Below are 6578 nucleotides of genomic sequence, written 5' to 3' on the forward strand. Positions count from 1 at the left end.
TAATTGTTGTTCCTTAAATAGTCCCTTATCACTTTGAGTGATATTTCGTTAGATAATTTATTCAGGATTGTAAAGTGGTCCTCATGCCTGAGCAGGTGATACGTGTCGTGATTTGGTAATTGCTGACGAAGTTGCGCGGCTACATCGTCGAAGAGGTGGCACTCATACACCACGTGTTCCGGGGTGCCTGGTGTGGCCCCACAGTCACACGCTGGTGTCGCCTGTTTCCCAAACCGGCATAGATATGCCGGGTAGGGTCCATGACCTGTGAGGAAGTGCAGCAGTCCTCGTGATGGTGTGAAGTGCTTTAGTTGTAACCTTTCCCTAATATTGGGCAGCAGTTCATGTGTTCGCCGACCGGTTTCCTCTTTATCCCATTGTTCTTGCCAAAGTTCTTCCCCCCTTCGTTTGATTTCAATTTTGTTCCCCACGTATATCCCCATCAATTCAACTACTTTGTCCCTGTTTCCCTTTTTTATCCAGTACCATGCTGCCTGCTCCCGGATTTTAATGTCGAGCGGGCAGAGCCCCATCAGTACTGTTAGGGCTCCTCCAGGTGTAGTTCTGTATGCTCCCACTGATCTTAGTAACATGCTCCGCTGCACTCTTCTCACAGCCATGGCAGGCATAACCCTCGTGAGTCTGTGGGCCCAGATTCCTGATCCATATCCTACAATTGAAGTCAATATGCTATTATGATATAATTTGATTAGTTCTGGTGGTAGGTGAAATCGCTTGTGTCCAATTGCAATGAGATGATTTAATGTTTCCAAGGATTTTTGTGTAACGGTATCTATGTGTGATGCATATGTCCACCTCTCATCGACGACTACGCCCAGGTATCGCGCTTCATGGCGTCGAAGAACTGGTGAGCCGTCTATCCTCACAGTTGGATTTCTAACTAGTTGTCCTTTTAAGAGTAGATATGTAGATTTTGTTGGAGAAATCTTCATTTTGGACAGGTGGCACCATGTACTTAGGATTGTTATGGCCCTTTCAATTTTCGGCTCTAAGTCTTCGCGGCTACGGCCACCAACCAGCAGGAGGAGGTCGTCCGCGTAGGCTATGCCCTCTAGCACATCGTCGCTGTTCTGAAGGTTGTCCAAGAGAGGTTCCATATTAACATCCCAAAAGAGTGGCCCCAGGACTGACCCCTGTGGACACCCCTTGGTGATCTTTTTGCTTACTCTTCCGCTAGGGGACGATAGCCAGACCTCCCTATTCTCACAATAGCTCCTGAGACAGCCATATAGCGACGCTGGGCACTCCTTCTCTCGCAATCGAGAGAAGAGCGAGGGCCACCACAGGCTGTCAAAGGCGCCACTGATATCCACCATGATGCCGACCACGTATTTGTGCGGGGTAGAGGCGCAGACCTCAGCAGCCAGGGCGATGGCGTCAGACGCCGATCTCCCTGTCCTGAAACCGAACTGTCTGTTACTCATCCCGCACAACACTCGATGTGCTGCCAGTCTGTCTGCCAGCAACCTCTCAAAAAGTTTCCCCAGTGTGTCTAATAGACATATGGGCCTGTAGGATTTGGGTTCTCGTGGATCTTTGTCTCGACTTTTCTTGATTATTACAACTGTAGCCCTTTTCCATATTTGGGGGAATTTCCCGAGCCGCAGACACTCGTTGTACAACTTTGTGAGAGGTGCCACCAATTGGGGAGCCAGGAATTGCACCACCTCTGCGGTGATGCCGTCTGGGCCTGGAGCCTTGCCTCTTTTAAGGGCTTTTATTTGTGTAGCTACTTCTTCCTCGGAGAAGGGATATACCATATTGTTGTTTCGGTATTCCTCTAGATCTTGTCTCCGAATCTGCTGTTGTGCCTCAGAGTCCTCATTTTCGCCATCGTCAGGCAGCAGGACACGGAGGAGGACCTCAGCAGTCTCCTGCCAGGTTTCCGTCATCCTGCCCTGATCCCTGACGGTGGACAACACCATGGGTGACCTGATCTTTTCCCGCACCAACTTATATGGTACACCCCATGGGTCTGTAGCTAGTTGCGTTTGTACATACTTTTCCCAGCTCTGTAGCCTCACGGCTTTGAGCTCTTGCTGGAAGTGCTCCTTGGCCTCTCTATATCTCAGCAGCCAACGTTGCTTTTCTTCCCAGACGACACTTCGCTGGTAGTACCTCCTGGCCCTCCTGACAGACTGGCGCATCTGTCCCAGCTCGGTTGACCATGGTGACGGAGAGGCCGCTACGGCTCTCCTCCTGGTTGGTACAGCGGCCTTTACCGCCCTTACGACTGCTTTCACCAGCTCCTCTGCGTATCCCTCGACATTTTCGTCACCGTCGGGCAATGTCGGTATTTCACACTCCCTTGCCAGGCGATCCCAGTCAGCTCTGTTGTAGTTTAGCTGTGTCTCCCACCCCATGTCCCAGCGGCATTCTTCGTCTCCCAATGAGAATGTGATAAGATTGTGGTCACTGGTTGTTACCTGGTCCCAGACCATCCAGTTTGTTACTTTGGTGGCGAGATTGGGCGTGACCAATGTAACGTCAATGTTGGTGCCCTCGCCCCCACCTCCTGCGTAGGTGGGCGGGTTTCCTTGCTTATTGGCGACCATTAGCTGTAGCGCCATGATGGTCTCTTCAGCCTTTTCTCCTCGGTCATCTCGTGTGCCGCTGAACCACAGGGGGGACTTGGCATTTATGTCTGCTGTAATAACACATCGACGTCCCCGCAACGCCGTGGTTACTTGTGTAAGCTTGTCAAGGAATTCATCTATTGTCCGGCCGTACTGGAAGTACATGTTTATGATGTATAGTACTCCAGCTGGTGTTTGTAGTTCCACGACGTTGCAGTGATCGTCGGAAAACTGGGAGAGAACTGTGGCTCTTAGCGCTTTGTTGATCATTATAGCTGCTCTGGGTTCTGCTCCACTGTGAATGACCTGCCAACTTGCTGCCGCAAATGGGATTCGCCCAGCCAGGGAGTATGATTCCTGCAAACAGAGCACATCCAGACTCCTCTCCTCCACGACTCTGCGGAGTTCCTGCATGACTAATTTGCTGTTATGTGAGTTAATCTGTCCTACGTTTAAATGGGTCTCGTGCATGATATGTTCTTATATGTGATTCGGGCCAGTTCTTATTCCAGTCGTGGGCTATTCTTCCATTTGTTATGACAGATTGACTGTAGAGTTCATCTAGATCAAATTTCTCATTTCGTCTGTCAAATACTTTTTTGATCAGGTCACGCAGGGCTCCAAAGTCGGTGGGGAGATTCATTGTCTTCAGCTGTATTCTGTCGACAGCCTCCATCACCGAGAAGGTGACGTCTCTGCCGTATTCATGACCGACACGTACCACATGCCTCAGGGCTGTGGTGAGGACCGCCGGCTCCTCCAGGCGTGCTAATTGTAGTGCGTGTTCTAGGTTGGGGTATACCCTTTTGGGATCTACGCCCAAACCTTTTTGTATACCAGAGTTGGTAGAGGAAAATGTACTGTCTATTACATTGACTTGTATGTCTTGTTTCTCTGGTACGTTCGTCTGTGGTTTTGCCACAGGATGCCCTTTTGGTCGTTCTAGCTCTTTAAGCGACCCTAGTCCCCGTCTTGGGGGAGAGGAAGCACCAATGTAACCACAGGGGTCCGTTTGTACACCAGCATCTTTCGTGTCTACTTTCATGATTCGGATATTGGTAACTCCTTGTAAGAACTCCCTAAATCTGCTGGCCCTTAGTGCATCCCTCGCCCTTTTACTCGGAGACTTTCTCTTAGGCTTCCTGCCGCCTGATATGGACTCAGCCATAATCAGTTCTCGAGATAAGTCTCTGTTCTAATAACCTATATGTGGGGCAATTTCTTCCCGTGGCATTACAGTTCTTTTTTCCTCGTCTTGTACAAGGGATACATATCCCTGTTTTGCCACACGTTTTCCTGGTGTGATCTTCTGCACCACACCTGGAGCAAGCCGGCTTTCGCTCACAGTGTTTGTGAACATGATCGAGGTCTCCACAATTATGACACCGGGGAACTACAAGGTAGTCCCTAACGTTTATCGAGTGGAACCCCATGTAGATTCTGCCCATAGTAGTGAGCTTACGCCACATATTCCCCGAAACTTCAGCTACATGGTGTACAACATCGCGCTCTCTGGGTCCAGTTCTAAATCGTAATTTGAACTCTTTTTTGAAATCGTCCAGACTCATGTTCTCAAAATTTTGTTGATTTATTGTCTCATAGATGTCGTTTTCGTTTATTGCAGTGGGTACGTCGTATAGGATTACTAAGGGATTCCGCTTTTTGGGCGGTTCACACTTGACAACCTTTTTGAGTTTTTCATGTTTCAATATTTTGTCCCTGTCCTCTTCAGTCGCAACATCTACTATAACAACGTTTTTTGTTGCCTTTACCTTGTTTATTTTTATTTTGTCTGCTGCAGGATTTATGGTAGTTGTAAATAATTCCTGTACTTTTTTGATATCCTGGCCTGGCAGGGGTCTTAAGAAGACAGCCGTGTCAGGCTTTTTGGATACCTTTTCAATTGTCTCTTTTGTGGATTGTGCTTTGGTGGCCGCTTGTGCGACCACTCCTGCCCACGTTTTGGTGGGCTGTTTTCGTAGTCGTTCATTTTCCTTTTCCAATTCCTCGAGTCGTCCCTCGAGCTTCGCGCTAGCGATAGCCCAGGCGGCGAGCTCCTTCTTAATTGAGAGTACTGCTGTGTTACTAATTTTACCGTTTTTGATACTAGTGTCCAGCAATTGATTTATCTTAGTATGCCATTCTGTCACGTTCTCTGCGTTCTGCCCCAGGCCCTCTTCAGGGGTGGGAACAGTAAGTGTCGAACACCTCGAAATAACACTCGACTCACTCGTCTCTTGGTCAGCCATGATTTATTGACGAGTGAAAAAAGTTGGGAGCCCGTCTCTTGCCCCGGACCGGCTCCTCTGGCATGGGGGGGGACTGTTGCAGCTCGCCCACCGACCTCGCCCCTAGGTCAAGGGCACTCCTGAGCTGCAGGGTTCAGCGCGCCGTTGCCAGCGCACTGGTCCCCGTCGAAGGCCTCGTCGTCGACGATTTCACTCGACGCTCCTCGGCAAGTGCACCCCGCACTCCGGAGAGGCGGATGCACCTCTCGCCCTTCGCCGCCTACTAGCCCGAGTTTCCACCTGAAGGCCAAGGACCCACTCCTACTCAGGTGGTGGGTCGGTCCCCCAGTCGTTCGGCGGTCTGGGCCCATCTAACCTAGCCCAGGCGATGTCACCACCTCCTGGGTTTGGCAGAACACGCCCCGGTTACCCAGGGGCGCGGCGAAGCACCCTTGCCGACTCGCGCCGCGATCCCGCGCCGATGAACGAGGTCGCCGGCATGCAGAGCACCTGCTGGTCTGTGCCCTTCGGGACTCTGTTTGCATGTATTAGCTCTAGAATTACCACAGTTATCCAAGTAACGTGGGTACGATCTAAGGAACCATAACTGATTTAATGAGCCATTCGCGGTTTCACCTTAATGCGGCTTGTACTGAGACATGCATGGCTTAATCTTTGAGACAAGCATATGACTACTGGCAGGATCAACCAGGGAGCTGCGTCAACTAGAGCTGAGCAGCCGGCCGCCCGGGAGTGTGTCCCGGGGGCCCGCGCGAACACGCAAGCGTCCGCTCAATTATTCTGCAAACAGGAGGAGGCTGAGCTCCCCTGCACAACACACCTCGAAACCCTCTCAGGTCCCGGCGGCGCGCAGCGCCGTCCTAAGTACTTGGTCGGGTTCGAGAGAGGCGCAATCGCCCGGAGTTAGGCGAGTAGACGCTTTAGGTGCGACCACCCGTGCTCCCAACTGAGCTTGCCGCTGCCGACAGAGGCCCGGGAGCGTGCTGTCGTGGCATTGCCGGCGGGAGACAACACGCGCCACCTACGGTGACCGGCAGCTCCAACGCCAGCGCCACAGAAGGACAAAAGCCCTACTTGGGTGCCGAAGCGAACTCTCCCAGCACAGCGCACGCGCCAACACGTCCGCACAGCTGCGATACAAACCACCTGCGAGAACCGCTGGGGCGACCGAGCAGCAGACGGCGTCGCGGCGCCGAGCGCCGGGCGGCGGCGCATCCTCAGCGCACAAAGTCCTCAATCGGACCAGCACACTGCAGATGGCCACCGCGCTTCGCACCGGGCCCGCGAGGACCTACTTTGGCCGCAAGGCGCCGCGAGCAGGGGGCGCCGGCGCGCAGCTGCGCCGCCTGCCGCGTCCGTCGGCCGGCGCGCCTGCCACCGGCCGCCCCCACCAGCCGGCTGTAGCGCGTGCGCCCACGCACCGCGCTGCCAGCACGCCGGGCGGCCCCCCCTCACCGGCCGGGGACGGTCCCACCCAGCCACCGCCGCGTATCGCCTCACACCCAGATCCCCTTTCACGTTCGTGGGCATGGTGGGTCCCCTTTCACGTTCGTGGGCATGGTGGGTATCCCTGAAACAACCGGTTAATAGCTCGACCGATCGTCGCCAACACTGATTCACCTCTAGCGAGAACAACCGCACCACAACGGGTTACCGGTTGTTCATTTGCGTAACGTCACCAGCAAACGTACACGTCCATCGCCATTTGCAACGAGTATTGCATGCCTGTGTC

The sequence above is a fragment of the Schistocerca serialis genome, unplaced genomic scaffold (assembly GCF_023864345.2).
Source record: "Schistocerca serialis cubense isolate TAMUIC-IGC-003099 unplaced genomic scaffold, iqSchSeri2.2 HiC_scaffold_875, whole genome shotgun sequence".
Classification (NCBI taxonomy): Eukaryota; Metazoa; Arthropoda; class Insecta; order Orthoptera; family Acrididae; genus Schistocerca; species Schistocerca serialis.